This window comes from Camelus ferus, chromosome 19 (assembly GCF_009834535.1).
Source record: "Camelus ferus isolate YT-003-E chromosome 19, BCGSAC_Cfer_1.0, whole genome shotgun sequence".
Lineage (NCBI taxonomy): Eukaryota > Metazoa > Chordata > Mammalia > Artiodactyla > Camelidae > Camelus > Camelus ferus.
The window spans coordinates 16,839,028-16,856,602 of NC_045714.1; positions in this window are offsets into that span (position 1 = coordinate 16,839,028).

The window sequence follows — 17,575 nt, forward strand, 5'->3', positions numbered from 1 at the left end:
TAGAGTCCACATATGAGTGATCTCATATGGTATTTTTCTTTCTCTTTCTGGCTTACTTCACTTAGAATGACATTCTCCAGGTCCACCCATGTTGCTGCAAGTAACATTTTGTTCTTTTTTATGGCTGAATAGTATTCCATTCCACAACTTCTTTATCCAGCCATCTGTTGATGGACATTTAAGCTGTTTCCATGTCTTGGCTATTGTAAATAGTGCTGCTATGAACATTGGGGTGCAGGTGTCTTTTTGAAGTAGGATTCCTTCTGGATATATGCCCAGGAGCAGGATTCCTGGGTCACATGGGAAGTCTACTCCTAGTCTTTTGAGGAATCTCTGTGCTGTTTTCCACGGCGGCTGCACCAGCCTGCATCCCCCCAGCAGGGCAGTGCTTTTCCTTGTTCTCCCTCATACAGGTTCAGCCTTGTTAGCTTCATTCTTTGTCAGTGCTGTTTTGTTTGTAAGTTATGAATAGCATTTAATCAATTTATGTTAGCTGAAACAAATAAGCCAGCACCTCTCCATCTCATACTATTATTTCCTTGGCTTTGAAATTATTTTATTTTCCAATTTTCATTTTGAAAGGGGTACGAAGGGTTTCCGCAGACCCTGTGCTCTGCTTCCTCAGGTGTGACTGTCGCACATAATCACAGCCCAATGATCAAAATCACAAAATTAATGTTAACACAACATGACCAGCTAAGCCTCCAATCTCACCGTTTTTTTCTCACTAACGTCCTTTACCTGGTCTAGGAGCCAATCCCACACTGCATTTGGTGACAGCCTGTTTCTTTTTCTTTGTCCCGTTTGTGCCCTCAGTAAGCCCCCTGTCACATGAAGCGTTCATTCCTTGTGGGGAGTTTCCTTCTGTTTGGATGGTGCTTCTTCCAAACTGGACTCATCATCTCTCGCTCGGGTTCGCCGGGCAGACCTGGCGGCTGCCCACCCATTTGGGCAATACCCTCCTTTTCCTTGGATTTCTTACAAAACCTCAACCTTATTCATGTCCTGAAACGGAGATGCCCCATCTCAGACCAGATCCAGACCAGTGGGCTGGGGTGGTTTGATGACACAGTCCCGGCCGAGGAAGCTTTGGGTCAAGTCTGGGCTCGGCTGGGGAAATTCTGGGAAGCAGTGATGCTCCGTCACAAGAGGATGGTCAGGCCTGCCCTGCGCTGCCCTCTGTCCCTGCCTCTGACTGTCCTGGGGCGACGTGAGGTCTGGGCCCCTGTAGCTGTGCTGCTGTTGGGAAGTAAAGGCTGAGCGATGTGGACCCAGAGCCCTAAACCACACCGAGGGGCCGCCTGCCTCCCTCTGGGACAAGGGGGGCCCCCTGTTTGTCCAGGGCATCACCAGCCAACGTGCCGGGAGCTGCGCCGGACGCGTCCCGACGCCAGAGCGTGCGCTGCCCCCCCCTTCGCGGCGCGTCCGCGGCTCCCTCGTGCGGGCTTAAAGGGAGTGTGCAGTCCTGCCCTTCTGTTCCTCCGACGGTGGGAGACCGCCGTGTCCTTGAACTCTTTCCCACTTTTATTTACATCCTGAGTGTCCCCACTCGTAAGTTAGGGGCGGAGGCCCGCAGTCCGTCTACATTTCTGCAGAGGTTTTATCCTGCGTCCGCGGGCAGTTGCTGGAGGGCCTCCGGGGCGGGAAGCAGGAGAGCAGATTCTAACATAGAAAGGACTCCCCACCTGCTGGGGGCCGGAGCCAAGCGTGGAGGGAGACAGCCTGCTTGGCAGGCGCTGAAGCGGCCCCGAGGCGGACACAGCAAGGAGGTGGTGCGGTCTGGATGCTGAGGGCCGTAGCGGGGGGGGGGGGGGGTTCCAGGGGCGGGCCGGCAGGCCTTGCTGGTGGATGTGGGGGCTGTGGGGAATTAGGCAAAGCAAGAGCATGAGTCTGAGCACGAATGGGGTGACGTTTAACACAAATGAGCCTTGAGGAGGAAGGATGGCTGGGTATGGGTCGGGCAGAGCAGGAGAGCGAGGGTCCCCACAGGAAGGAGGGACAATCCCGGCATGAGGACCCAGCTCTCTGCTCTGGTTTCAGTCTTCCCCCCACTCTGAAGTCTTCACCTCTCTTGTTCTGCATGTTGAGGAGACGCTGGGGTTGCCTACACAGCGGGCAGCACCCCGCTTTCCTCAGCACTGCAACTCCAACTTCATTCGAGTCACCGGAAGGGGCTGTGGTCCACGTTAGAAACTGGGGGGAGGTCGGGGGCCACGTGAAGCCACGACGTCGCTGCCTCCTCTGTGCTGGGGAGCGGCATTCGGTGTGGACGTGCTCGCCGAGCATTAAGCCTCCAAAGACCTGGTGAAGACGCCACTCACTTCACTTCCAGTTCACAGACAAGGAAATGGGGATTCACAGCAGCTGTGTTCATGGCCCGGAAGTGCGAGCCTGCCTGGTCCCACTCCAGAGTCCTGCCGCATCACTCACTGCCTCCAAGACCCCTCCCCACCCGTGAGGGTGCCTCAGGTTAGGGTCACCTGAGCCGGAGTCTGAACACCCACCTATAGGACCGTCTGGCACGTCCCAGTCCAGTGGCAGAAACCTCCTGGCTGTGTGCCCAGTGTCCCTGTGGCCTGACACTTCGGGGCAAGTCTCTTCGGGCAGGGACACTCTCCTCTTCATTAGAAGGACTTCTCTGACGGTCACCCCCACTGTCTCTGCTCTTACCCCCCCGCCCACTGTCCAGAGCAAGGACACAGTTGCTGAGAGACCACTGGTTTTCAGAGACAGACCCCGGAGAGGGGGCCAGAGAAAGGATGTAACAGAGAAGCAGGCCTTGAAGTTGGGTGTAAAATGCCCATTCCTGCCCGTGGGGCAGAGGCCGCCCCCGACCAAGGGCGCAGACGCCGACCAGCGCGGGGAAGGCTCGCGGGCGTGGGCTCTCAGTGAGCCCCAAGCCCGCCGAAATGCCTTTGTTTGAACGTGTCTTCTGGCTACAGTAATGAGGAAGATGCAGCCTTAACGACTCACATAATGCAAATTTTAACTGGGAAAGTTAAATTTTGAATTAACACTATGGAAAATCAAATATGAGAAGTCCATTTCCTAAAAGCTGACAAGAGGGACTTGCCAGCGCCCTGGCCGCGCGTGAGCGAGGGCAGGCTCAGACGGCGCACACAGCGCTGCAGCGGTTTCAGTCCGGTCGCCGTAAAGCGTGTTTCCATGAAGGCTCCTTCCTTGTGCGAGAACGCTGTTAATGTTATTTCCGTTGACAGTTTCCTAACAAGCTGCTTAGGGACCCCACTGACGCTGGAGCGGGGGGGCTGTTTTCAGAAGGGAGGATCGGGGATAAACTGTACCTCCCATCCTTGACGGGCTGCGGGGCGGCTGGAAGGAGATGCTGCCAGCAGACACAGCCCACCGCCGAGCGCCCGGCCCGTCGAGCACGTCAGCGCCGTTCCTCTCGCCACCACCAGCCCCAGGCTGCAGCCTAGCTCATGCGAGCAGGCCCCTGCGGGCTGGCACGGACGTCGCTGCTGTCAAAGCAAATGCAGCAGGTAAATCCCTGCTCAGCGTCACTGCAGGAGGGTGAATGACTAGAAGCCACTGTGGGGTAGGAGGTGCTGCCCACCTGTCCTCAGGGCTGCCCCCACTGCACTCTCACACCCGACTGAAGAAGACGCCTTTTTAGCCGTACTTCGGGCAACGCTGCGTGTTGACACATTTGAGGCCCTGTCCCGATGTGGTAGATCAAACAGGTACCCAGTTGTTTCTTTTTTTAATGGTGCATACATTTGAATCTTTGCCAACACAGCTCCTCACAGGTTGGAGCTGCTTAAAAGATCCAAGATCCTGGACCCAGGATAGAGGTTAGACGTCCATCGTTGGGGCCGGAGGGAGAGACGAGAGAAATGCTTCCACCGAACAAGACTTACTCAAGGGCTGTGCACCCAGCACCCCACAAATGGCCGTGGTCCTGGTGGCTGCCCCATCAAAGTGTGGAACTGTCCCTCTTCCCCCCTAAATTGCCACGTTCTTGGCTCAGGGCAGCACGATGCACCAGGCACAAGGGAGACGCGCTCTGAGCCCTTGCTGAGCGTCAGAAATGGCTGCTGACGACGGTGCTTCTCCAGACGTCTCCGGCAAGGAGGCTCGTCTCTTGGGTAGTCGTTGTTCTTAGTGCGGTCGTGTTTGAAGGTCAAAGGAGCCCAAACACTTTCTCTGTACTTTCGAGCTCTTTAGAGCTAAAGAAAATTTGCTAACAGGACCCTCCCTGTGAACCAATAGATGTTATTAAGAGAATGAACCTCACAGGCTCCGTTAACAGGCATTAATATTCTGTTTCAACTGTGTTCAACAGCCTCGAGCAGCCCGCAAACTCACAAAGCCCGGGGCGGCAGCGGCCAGACGCACGGGGCTGTCGGGGCTCCCCGCCTTGGAAGAGACTTGGCCAAAGGCTGGGTTATTTTCTAAGTCTATTTTTGCAGCGAAAGGAAGCCACAGGCATCTGAATGCCGGCTCCCCTGCCCGACACCTCGTTTCTGCCAGGGCATGGAGAGGGCCTTCTGGGAAGGCACCTTGGGGACCTGGGTGGGTTCAAAACGAGCTTGGAGTGTGTGGGTGGCTTTTGTGTTTGTTTCCTCTCCGGCTGGCCTTCACCCTGGATTTCTGTCCTCCCAAGGACACTGTGTTCTCACCGCACTTACTGCTGGTCGCCCCAGACACAGATCCAGGTTCGGTTTTTAGAGCCTAATGACTGAAGGCTTGTCCTGGATTTTTGTTTTCCCCCAGCTATAGTCTACCCGTGCCAACAAAAATGAGTGTATTCATTTAATTTTTTTTTTTTTTTAAAAAACCTCCTACAAATCTTCAGTGACTCTTTGAGTATAAAATATTCATACCTCGACTCCAAATTACAGCAAGTGCTTTTAGTTCAGATTCATTTTAGATTCATGCAAGCCAGGGAGGGAGGCAGAAACACAAGCATCCTTTGAAGGCGAGAAATCCTGAATGAAGAAATGGGTGGGAAAACACTGCCATTTCAAACCAGCCCCAATCCAGGGCCGGGGGTTCAGACTCGTTCAGGGCGGAGGAGCCGGCTCTGGCAACTCCAGGAGGGGCCGCAGGACAGAACAAATGGATCGAGGAGCTTCTGGGACAAACAAAACAAAATGAAACAAAAAAAGCCTGATTCCTTTAGAGAATTAAGGTAAGTCAGTTCAATAGGACCGCATGCCAGTGGCAAAGCATTTGTCACGATTACTCAGCCCGTGAAGGAGTGCGATTCTGAGATTCTGCGCACTTAGTCCATTGATCCCAGACAGCTAGAAAGTCGATTTTACTACAGATCTGGATGCTGGGGGAGAAGAATGGCCTAGGTATTCAAAACCCACTGCTTGATTTCCATGAAGTGCTACCTGGCAGGTCTCATTGCAAATCATTTTGCAAATGCAAATCCCAGTCCTCCGAGTTTGGGGACCTTCTCTTTTCAGTCTTCCTTATCTTCCTTATCGTTGCTGCAGTCCTGGTGGAGGTGCTTTTAGAAGAAAATCGCCACCTTGGCGTCGGGCTCCCGGACTTTGCGGAGAGAGACGTTCTGCACGTTGGAAACGGGCATTTTTATTTGACAAGGGTTTGAGGGAAATTTACCAGCATTTGTGAGGTCCACTGGGCTGTGAGGTCTTTGAATCATGCAGACACAGCAAACGGTCACTCTTTCTGCCAAGAAGGCTCTGCTTTGCTGAAGCTGAGCCTAACTCGGCCTTTCCTGGGAAGGGCCACCCTCAAGCAGGACCCTCCTGGCTCGCACCGGAACGGGCTGCAGGGATCACACCCCTGGGGGCCCAGAGGCAGGGAAGCTTCCGGTTCGTGTGATGCAGGGTCCGGTGAGGACAACATGGCCCTGGTTTATTCTGCTTTTCTCATCTTATGCTGCGTGGGCAGCTTCAAACAAGGCTGCCCCCAAGGGCTCCCAGAAACCCTCACGATGACATTTCTTCCATCACATCCAGGAGGGAGGGTGGAGACGGCTTCTCAGAAGAGCAAAGCAGCTTTTTTTCCCAGATGCTCCCGACACATGTCTCCTGAGGCTCACGTGAGGTGCAGAGCCGACCCCCTGGATAATGACGAGCTGCTCCGCTCAGGCCTGAGCCCCACGAGCCAACGGCACGCGTTAGCATCCCCGAATGTAAGAACCAGAGGACTCCAAGACAGTGAGGGAGGATGTGGGAGGCCCTGTCTGAAGGGGCGGGTGTGGCCCAGGGGTTCATCTCAAGGGCTAGCGCAGCCGAGAGCACATCAAAGGCCTCACCCCACCCCCAGTCCCGGACGCCTCAGCTTCTGTCCCTCCCGAAGGACAGTCATCTTTCAGGAACAAGGGACCGAAGGACAGTCTCCGTGCCGCGGAACTCCCATCCGTGGAGGAGGGGATGTTTCTGCGTGGATTCAGGGACCCCACCCCCACACCCCACCGCGCCTCCCTGATGACAACCGGCAAGGTGACTGTCCTCCGCTGACCCACGCATTTCCCACCAGCAGCGACACCTTCTGCCTTGATTCTCAGGTGCCGCTATCTGAGTGCGAGTCCTTTTATAAACAAGCTAACCATCTGCCCCAGCAGCACCGGTGAAGGTCGTCCCAGCCAATCTCAGGAAAGGCTCCGGCTTTTCACGCGCCTGACCTCGGCAGGCGGCAGCTGGACGCAAGGCGCTCAGCTCCATGAGAGCATCTTATTTGCCTCTAGATGGAAAAGGGGAGAAGAGGGAGCGCTGCCCAGGCCTGAGCTTCTCCCTCCTCGGCCTCCAGCCTGCCCTCTGCTCAGCTGCCCGGTGCCGAGCGCGCTGTCTTCCTGTCTCTGGTGCATCACTCCCCGTCCGGGATGTTTCTAGTGGGTTAATCCGCCACCGTAGACATTTGATTTCTCTGTTTCCAACAGCTTCAACCGCTCCCCGTGCCCCACTGAATAAAATCTGGGATTCTGGGCCAGGCAGCTCGTAGCCTGGGTCTGACCTTCCAGCCCCACGTCCCACCACCCCGGCTCTGGCCACATCCCTGCCCGACTGTCCAGTTACTGTTCCCAGAACACGTCCCTCCCCTCCCCTCCCCTCCCCTCCCCCCCACATCCGTGCTCACACCGTTCCTTCCAAATGGGGTGTTCTTCCCCGGCTCCCACGGAAAGCAGCTGAAACGCCCTCTCCCCCGCCCCGGACCACTCCAGCAGGCCCCCCCCTTCTCACCCGGCCTCCCGGGCGCCAGGCGCTGGGGGAGTTTGCGCGTGTGCACAGCCCCAAGGACAAGGTCTGGGTCATGGTCCTCAGGGCATCCCTGGTGCCTCAGGCACAGAAGGCGCTCAGAAAATGTTTGTTGGGTGGTGGATCAGGAAGGGCTTTCGGTCCTGAGTCGTTCTAACTCATTAGCCTGCACTTAGATGCATCGTTACTACGAGAGGAAGATTAAATGCACGTCTGATGCGCACGTGTCAGCATTACCTGGACACTGATGTCCATATGCGCGGATTGGCTGGTTTTATTCTTTTTCAGTTTTTTTGTGGGGGAGGTAATTAGATTGACTGACTGATGGATTTTAACAGAGGAACTGGGGATGGAGCCCAGGACCTCATGCACGCTAAGCACGTGCTCCACGGCTGAGCTGTCCCCTCCTCCTGTTTTCCTCAATAAATGGCAGCAAGACTGAATATATAACAAGGAAGATTCAGAAGTCTGGGCAAGTGTGGACATACGGAAAACACAAGGTCCAGTTCTCAGCGACAGTGAAGCATCAGGCTTCTGTCCTCGTTACGAAGTTAAAATACGTACGTATAAGGCAGAGTCCAGAAGGGAAACAGGAGTTAAACGCTTTGGCGTCGGAGCGGCGAGATGCTGTCGCTGACGACACTGTGGCAGGGGTGGCGCTGTGCACTGCTGCCCCAGGTGCCGAGAAAAAAGTGCTTATTTCCTGTGCCTGGGCTCAACTTTGAAGTCACTCTCACCTGCGCTCCCTCTGAAGACTGGGGCCACGCGGGTCTGCTAATTAAAAGTCACACCACCCCTGTGTTTGCCCAACCTGTCTGCTCATTATCCCGTCTGCCCTGCAGGCTCCTTCCCACCGGGGCTGTTTATCTCTCTCCTTCCTTCTTTCCAAGATGCATCGTTTCAGGAAATGCTCACATCCTCGTGTGTCAGGGAGGCCCCTGGGCCGCCCCTGGGCCTGGGCGGGACCTCCCCTAGGTCTGCTGACCCCCCGTGAAGGGTGTGTCCTCTTCTTTGGTCTGGACAGCAGCCCCTGGCGCCCCTGCCCAGTGCTGGCCTTGCTGGGTCCTTGGGGGGGCCTTTGTGCTGGGGCGGGGTCTGGAGAGCACATATCTGGATCAGGGCTGGGGGGGGGGTCCACACACATGGCTGAGTCTCACCTTCAGGGGTCCCGGCCATGCTCACCTTCACTCTCAGCCTGAATTCCCCACCAAACACCTTGCCCTCGCCCTGGCACCGCTCCCCCCAGCAGGCATGACGGTGCCATCCCCCAGTGGCGCTGCTCCCCGACCCCAGGGGGCCCGCGGAAGGAGTGCCTGGCCCCCTTCCCCGACCCCCTTCCCCGACCGAGGCAGGTGAGGAAGACTCCAGACCCCAGGGCAGGACCCTCCGCCCCAAGCCCAGGCTCCCCTTACAGTTCTCTCTACCGCTGCCCTCCCTTGTCGGAAGAGGGGACACACGCCCAGATGTCTCTGGAGTCTCAGACAGACACCTTCGAGCTGCTTCCGCACCCCTCCCTCACCCGGGGCGCGGGCGTCAGGAGGCAGAGCCGGGAAGCCGCCGCTGCTCCGCTCCCTCTGAGCCTCCGGGGCCGGGGTCGGGTCCTGCTGCCCGTTTGCTGGGCGGTGGGTTCACGTCACATCTTGCAACACCCCTTTGCTACGGCTCATGGTGAAGATTTTAGGATCTGAGTCTGTCCATGGCACTCTCTTCATGTAAAGGAAGAGTCTAGCTTTTAAAATATCTTTTTTCTCTCCCCCAAACTTGGCTTTCAAAAATTACTTCCTTGCTGTGGACCCAAGAAAGAGAACTTTGAGCCTCAAAGCAAGTCAGTGACCATTTTATCCTCCAGGATGGGTTGTTTCTGGGCTGGGAGGTTGGCACTGCCTGGGAGCTGGCGAGAAACTTGTGAGAAACTCAGAACTTCAGCCCCTGGACCTGCTGAAGCAGAAGCTGCCTGTGAGTAGGAGTCCCCGGGTGACTGGTGCGCACCGTAAGGTTGAAGTAGCGATGGGCCAGAAAACGCTCCTCCACCACCTGCCACGGACTCACGTTCACAGTGGGTGGATCAAGGAGAGAGTGGGATTGGCTGAGGGGCCGAAGAGACACTGGTTTGATATTTTCAATAATAAGGGTTTGTTCTTAGGCTTCATGAGTAGATGTGGACCTTTGTTTAAAAAAAAAACAAAAACCTGTGTGGGGGCCAAACCCATTCCATGCCCCCCCAGGCAGCAAGTGGTCTGTAAGAGGAATGGTCAGACCTTTGGGCTTGCAGACCTCTGTGTCCTTGAGCACTAGGTCGTGGGACAAAGCCTTCACCCCACCCCGCCCTGAGGTCTCGGGTCACCGTCACAGTCTCTGGCCACATGTGTGTCCTCACCCCATTTTAAAGGTCAAGGTCCTGGGGCTTGCCCAGCTCACTCAGGGTCCCCCAGCTCCCGAGGGATCGGGCTGGGGGCAGAGCCGGCTCACGCGAGCCTAAGCCCAAAGTCGGTCCCAAGCTCTGGGCAAGGACAGGGCTAGTCAAGGCTTATTTCTCTGGTTTTAGAAAAAACCATGAAAAACATTGGAAACATTTGCCTTGAGTTAGAACAATCCAGTGTCCTACGTCACCTTCTGTGGAGAACAGGTTTGCCCTCTGAGATGCCAACCTCAGACCTGAGGACTCTGTCCCAGGATGAGGACGCGATGTGGTGAGAGCAGGAGGAGGAGGGGGAAGTCGTAGCTTCTCTGCAGGAAGCATCCACCGCCCTCCAGGCAAGCACACCCTGGCCTCCCTTGTCTCCTCCTGGGCGGACACCTGGCTGTGCGGGCGGGCGGCGTGGGGCACGTGGGCAGGCCTGCAGCCACCCCGGTAATGCCGCCGCCCAGAGCTCCCGGGCCGGAGGCTCTCCGGCACCGCGCAGATCGTCAGTCAGACCCCTCGTGACTTCAGTGGAAATGCATTCAGCTGTTGCCACCGCAGGCACACGTCTCGCTGCGCTTCCGTGGGTCCTGACTGGCATCTCGCTGGGAGCCCCCACGGGTGCCTGGTGGGCTAAGGAGGAGGGATTTCCTTCCTGGGGGATGAAGAAACCGGGGTCTCGGTGAGGCAACGTGACCTCCCCATGGAGACCAGCTTGGAAGCGGCAGAATCAGAGACCCAGGTCAAGGTTTTGATTCTAATGGTGACGCTCTTCTGAAATTCTATCATAAGTGTGTCTGTCAAGCCACGAAAACCTTGGTGTCGACCACCTGTTAGACTGGACGACAAGCTGGGGACGAGGGGGCGCCCCCAGCAGAACCCAAGGGCAGGGGGCTGACGAGGGCAGACAGGCCGGATCCCAGGACTTCAAAGCTGGTGACCAGCAGGCGGTCCTGCCCTGTGTTGACACGGCTGCAGAGACAAGTCCGTGCTGATGAGCAAGGCTGAGCTAAAGCAAAACTGAGGTTTTTCCCAGCCCCGACTCTGGCCTTTCTCACACAAGCCCTTCAGGAACAGTGGCTTCAACACACCCTAGTGGTGCGCCTTCCCCTTTCCTTGTAAACGTTTAAATAAACTCGGCCGTGGCTATTCCAGGTCCTGAGGGTGCCCGGCAGATTTAGCACAGACCGTGGAACATTTTAAGGCAGACCTTCCCACCAACCTGCGGGCGGAAGGCTCCTTCTCCGCCCATTTTCCAGAATATTCTCCCACCAGAAAAAGAGGTGACTTATGCGATTGCCTACAGAAACTCGAGAAAGGGTTGGAAACCCAAGGAGGAGGGGGGTTCCTGCAGAAGAGGTAGTTTAGGGGAAGAAGCCCACCCCAGCACCCCACCCCGGCACCCCACCCCGGCACCCCACCCCGGCACCACACCCCAGCACCCCACCCCAGCACCCCACCCCGGCACCACACCCCAGCACCCCTGCCCAGCACCCCTGCCCAGCACTCCTGCCCAGCACCCCACCCCGGCACCACACCCCAGCACCCCTGCCCAGCACCCCTGCCCAGCACTCCTGCCCAGCACCCCACCCCAGCACCCCTGCCCAGCACCCCTGCCCAGCACTCCTGCCCAGCACCCCACCCCAGCACCCCACCCCAGCACCCCACCCCAGCACCCCTGCCCAGCACCCCTGCCCAGCACTCCTGCCCAGCACCCCACCCCAGCACCCCACCCCAGCACCCCTGCCCAGCACCACACCCCGGCACCACACCCCGGCACCCCACCCCGGCACCACACCCCGGCACCCCACCCCGGCACCACACCCCGGCACCACACCCCGGCACCCCACCCCGGCACCCCACCCCGGCACCACACCCCAGCACCCCAGCCCAGCAGTCAGTGCTGCCTGCTGGCCACTCTGCTCATCCCTTCCCACCCTCCCCAGTCCGAGTGCAACTGAGGCGAAGGCCCCCCTCTGGCACCTTGTGATTGGCTGCTGCTGGGCGCTGGCACCCAGTCAGCTCGCACAGACGGCAGCCGCGGGGATGGATACCAGTTCCTCTGCCGCGACCCCCGGCAAGGGCTGGATGCGGGTCAGTCTCCTGCCCACCCCTTCACACATGCACATCCCTCCAGCGCTCCTGGGCCTGAGACTGAGTGGAGTGTGAGTCGCAGGCTCGGCCTTTCCTCTTCACGCCCAGGTCAGAGAGTCTGAAACATCTCGAGCTGAGGTGCAGGTGTGGGTTTTCCTTACTTAAACCTGTGTGGTACTGTCTAAAATGAGATTAGGCGGTGGGACGCGGTCCTCCAGAAGTTATCCAGATTTAGAACTCAAAATGATGAGTGTCTAGAACATAAAACTCAATCACAGGAAGGCCTCTTGGGACAGTGGTACAAATAAACAGAGTGGCAGCACCTGATAAATTCTGAAGGGCCTTGAGACAGATTTAAGGCCCCATTAACCACACGGGGATCTAATCAAAGGCTGTCGGTTAAAAGTCAATCTGAGACCCAGGGAGCGTGAGTTCTTACAAGGGTGGGAGAAGTTCCATCGGTGCTTTGCAGCAATAGCCCTGAAAGTCAGGTGTCCCTTCTCACGCGTGGTGGGAGCCATCACAGTCCTGGCTTTCTGCACAAAAGCACTGAGGGTCGAATTATAAGAGTTTCCCTCTGTGACTTCTGCCCTCTGTGAGTCCAGAGGGCTGTGCCTTCTGGCCTCCAGCCTCTGGGAGCAGCTGAGGTCCGGCCCTCACCTGAGGATTTTCCCCGGTGAGACAAGGTTACCGCGAGCCCCCATTCCCTGCGGGTGAGTCACCTCACCAGGAAGCCCGCAGCGCGGCAACGGCTCGCCTTCTACTTAATAGGTGACAAAGTTCGTCGTTACCCAGCCCTTCAGCTGACTTTTTGGCCGCTGAGTGTTGGGAATTCGCGGCTTCCCGAAGGCCAGGCCGTTATCAGCGCCTCCCCTTCCTGGTCTCACTCCCCAAATCCTCCTCCTGTGCCTCCTCAGCCAGACACCCAGCCTACACTTGAATACTTGCATCGACCTCTGAGTGGCCCAAAACTAAGACACAGACCTTTGCCCCCCCACCCCCACCCCGTTCTGTATTTTCAAGTCATCTGATGCCGTCCCGTGTCCATCTGGAGCTTTCCAGAGAAACCATCACAGGCAGAGCCCTGCTGTCTCCATCACTGCAGCGCCCCGCTCCCGGATGGGTGCTGCCGTCTCCGACGTGCCTGTTCACCGGGGCCCTGGGGCAGCCTCTAGGTGGGGTTAGCGCTTGCCACGCCCACGGGGGATCAGGGGGATGAGTGCCCGGCGGAGCAGGGAGGGACGGTCGGGCGGGGTGGGTGTAAGCTTCCATGTGGCTCCAGAATGGCCTCGCTGGACCCCAAGGGGAGCCCCAGAGCAGGTGCAGCCCTCAGGGTCATCTGGAGTGGGGCTGAGAGTACATCCACCAGTGCTGACTGCGGGCCACCCCAGGAAGGGCCGTGACCTCTGCATCCAAGGCGACCCTGCGGGCCTGACAGCTGATGCAGTCGGTGGGCAGCACCCGCAGCGTGCCAGGAGCCCTTCCATGCCAGGGTCTAGTCTCACTGTGCTCCACACTGCCGGGAGACAGCCGGTCCAAACCCTCAGTGACTCCCATCCTCTCGAGAAAAGAGGCCTCAAACAGGCTGACCCTCTCTCCTGCTGCAGCTGGCTCACGTCCCCACCGTGCACTGGCATGTCCCTCAGCAGGGGAAGCCCCCGGTCCCTTTCAGCCTGGAGGGTTCTTCCTCTTCCTCCAGGTCTGACTTGACGTTGCCCCCTTGGCAGGAGGCGCCGACCCTCCCACCCAGCCCAGGGCAGGCGGATTGCCGCTGTCTGGGGGTGACTAACACAGTGCATTGCGTTTATCCCCTGTGAGCTCGCGGCCCTGGGACTCCTTGAAGACATCCACAGTGCCTGTGAGCCCAGCACCCGTGGAGCGGGTTGGGGATTTGTAAGTGTGTGTCAGACGTGTGCTGGCTCAGCTCCAGGAACACGGAGAAATGTGCCTTTAATGGACGCTAAGACCCAGGTTGCTTTCCACGCCCCGTCACACGGGTGGCAGGGATGGACGAGAATGCAGGCCACATTGGGAGCCTTGGATCACAGAATCCCTAGTCCCTGGAGTCACATGCAAGGGGACTCTGTCCCATCCCTGTGACCACTGACTGTAACCCAGAGGGGAGGGACCCAGAGCAAGGAGGTGACCCGTGGCCGCTGGGCCGGAGCTGCCGGCATTTGAATTTGTTGCTCTTGGAAACATTTCAGCATGACTTCAAAACGAGAGCAACATGCAGGTGCCTTGTCTTTGCAAAAAATTATAACAGGACAGGAAAGGACAGGTTGTCCTTTAACACGCCCTCACCCCAGCGCGCCCCCTTTCTTCCCCAGAGGTCACCTCCGCAGGGCGTGCTGTGTGCCGCTCCACCCGCCAGGCACTAGAGGAACACAGGCGCGCACAGGCAGAGGCGTGCAGAAGATGCGTTGCAGCACTCGCTGTAATAGCAAAATTTGCAAACCTATAACATGACGTTGGCGCCCTACTGCCTCCCTATCCCACCTCTGCCACTTGGTGGGGGCTTCTAGGGCATCTGCGCTGGCTGCTCCGTCAGAGCCCACCCCTGGGCTCCAGGAGCCCCTTGGCAGGCTCCCCAGAGAGTCCCAAGTGCCTGAGAGTGTGTGGCCAGCCCCCGGAGGGCTCTTCACTCATGACGGCGAGGGAATGAGGCGCTAGTCACTCAGAGTTCCCCCTCTTCCTTCCTGCCTTCTCCTGGCACCAGGACCCCCAGAAGTTACACGCAGGCTCTGTGTCTGGGAACCTCGCCTGAGATGCTGCCAGCAGCAGACTGCTGCAAAGCCAGTGGGATACGCATGCTGCAGGGCAAGGAAAAGCAAGAGGTCACGCTGTGTGTGTGAGCCTGGAGAGAGCCCTAAAGGCCAACTGAAATACGGCACAGACGCATTTGCTGAGATACCAGGTAAGGAAGAGAACAACCCTGAACGATGCTATTGGCAAATTAAGAAATGCGTCCTCTGTCCCCCCGCCCCCACTGCGGTCTTTCCACCAGTATGACTTTTTCTGTCTTTCTAAGCAGTGGGTAAAGCAGCTGCTGCTCGTGGGGACCCCTGTTCTCACTCAGCAACTCACCAGGTCCCATGGAAAAGGGGGGGGGTTTCTGTCCCTATGTGCAGGGTTTCCATTTTCTTGCAGAATTGGTGGCTACCACGGTCAGCTTAGGAGAATGCAGCCTTCCACATCACCGGAAATAAGTCCAAGTGGAAGGTTTTATTTTTTTTTTTATCTAATGGTTGCAACTTAGCAAACATTTCACCCCTGAGCGCCCTCCCCAGGTTGGTCTGAAGCAGCCCGCAGTAGAAGGGTGGCGGGCTGGCTCGGGCAGCTGATGGCCCTTCCAGAAAGACGAAGGAGGCTTCTGTCAGGTCTGGGTCACTGGGAGGAGCTCAATGGGTGGAAGATGGCCCCATGGGGTGCAGGATGTGGGGAGAATGTAGGAACAATAGAAAACAAGAGAAAAGACGAGAATCAAGAAGAGGGACGGTGAGCTGGGAGGGGCGAAGAGAGGGAATCGCCCAAACCCCAGAAGCTGGGGTCTTCTGGGCCAGCCGACTTCAGGAAGAGGATGGAGAGGGAAAAGCACGTAGTAGAGGGTTTAGAGAGAATTGGAAACAGGAAGGGGTCGGGAGTTATTATCAGAACAAAAATAAAATGCTGAATTTAACTTTCCAAGGGTAGGAAAGCCATGCGGTAGAAGCCAGGTCTGGTGCTTTGCTAAGAAGCGTCACGAGTGGGTTAGAACACTTCTCCTGATTCTTGAGAGTCCTTGACCCAGAGCTCGGCTCAGCTCTGACCTCGTCCAGAGAGATGAGAATGATCTTTTCAAATATATGGTGTCATTTTGAGCAAGTCGACTGTCTTTTAAGAGTGTTGATTTGATTAGAGCTGAGAGGACAGCCTGTGAAGTGCAGCCTTACGCCTCTCTCTGCGCAGTGTTGGGATTTCCTGCACGGTGATGCTGAGAACCCGCACAGGGTGCAGGGGAGGAACAGCAACACGGATCAGAGTTCTTCCTACGCCGGGTACTAGGCTGAGCCACCAGCAAGCGCCTCGACTCACTGTATCCTCACCCAGGCCACGGGTTTGGCTGTCATCCCCATTTCAGATGAGAAACCTGAAGCTGTTTTTGTGGAGAGCCCTCAGATGCCAGTGGACCTGGTCTCTCAGGCTTTTTGGCGAGAATCACAGTCAGGAAGGATTTTCCATCCTGCTGCAGATACACACACGTTTATAACAAAAACAGTCTTTCAGAACCACGCACGCCTTTTCTATGTGAGATGTACAGAGATTCCATCCTAGTCCTTTCCTTTATTTGATGGTCACTTCAGTGGAGTAAGTTGCTGTCACAACACATTGACGAGCCGTCAATTAAGGTTTGAAAAGCACTCACCTAGGATTTGTCGGAATCTAATTTTATCCCCCCAAAACCAGGGTAAACTGTAAGGTTTTCAATCAACGTTGCATACAATTTGTCTTCTTCCTTCCATCCATCCATCCCTTCATCCATCCACCCGTCCATCCATCCGTCTGTCCGTCCACCCATCCCTCTATCCATCCATCCATCCACCCCCCATCCATTCATCTATCCATCCATCCATCCATCCAATAAACATTTATTAGTATGTAGAAGTTGAACCAACTTCCGGATTCCCCATTACAGGAACCTATGCCATCTCATCACCTCTCAGCTCCCAAGACAGAAAAATTCGCATCATCAAACCATGGAAAGAATCGGCGAGTGGCAGACGCACACCCTAGAAACACCCTGCAGAGCCACGGCAGATGGTTCCAGAGCTAACGTCCTTGGACTTCACCGTCACCCCCATCCTGAAGGAAGAAAATCTTCCTGCAGACAATTCAGTCAAAAAGACAAAGAAAATATGCAAAAAAAAATAGTGCACCAGGAAGTCGCTGTGGCGCTGAGAAGTCAGCATTGGAGGTCCCTGCAAAAAATGGCTGGGGATGCGGGGGGCAGGGAGAGAAAACTGAAATCATGCCATTCCCACAGAACTCTCTCTTCTCGCTTCTGAATTTGTTGTGAGCCCTGCAAGCCGTGACCACAGGCTGTTTAAAATTACACCGTTTACCTTATTTAATTTTCTTCTGCAGTCATAAATATTAATTAAGCTAAACCACAGAGAGCTTCATGTCAGTCCTTCCCCTTCCTGAAGACCATAAACAATTAAGCAGTTGAAGTACTAGCCGGCTCTTTAAGTCTGCCCTGGGACATCCACTTCTTTATTTTTTAAATTAGGACAGATTTATTCAATCTTAGTGGTTTGTTTTTCCTTCCTAACTCCCCCGGCCTGTGGGTGTTCCCAAGTTGATGCTCTTCTTGCAAATATGATCGCCACTTCTCCAGTGGATTCGCTCATTTCCTCCAAACCAAGACACAGAAAAGTACATGTTCAATGAATGAGGACCAGAAATATTTGTGTGCAGCCTGTCAGGGGCCCAGTGGCAAAGACCATGCTTTTCAATGTTTGTTTAATATTATTTAATGAAAAGACAGAAGATATAATTAAAGGAAAAAAAAACAAAGAAAATATAATGTGCAAAGCAGAAGTCTTCTACCGACCCCTCCAAGTCCCAGCTGCCAGGGGTGTGACTGTTACAGTCTCGTGTGCAGCCTTCAAGCCTCTTCTGTGCAGAGACAGTCAGGGGTATTTTTACAAAAATTAAATCAAATTATGCACATCCTGCAACTATTTAACCCTCTATCATAAAGTAAATATATGGTTTCACATGATTTCTATGTGATTTCTTTCTATGTGACTTCATGGAGATTCACATCATTCTTATAACAGCTCCATAATCCTCCATAATCAAGTTGGGCCACTGCTCATTTAACCTTGTTCTTCTAGAGTTAGGA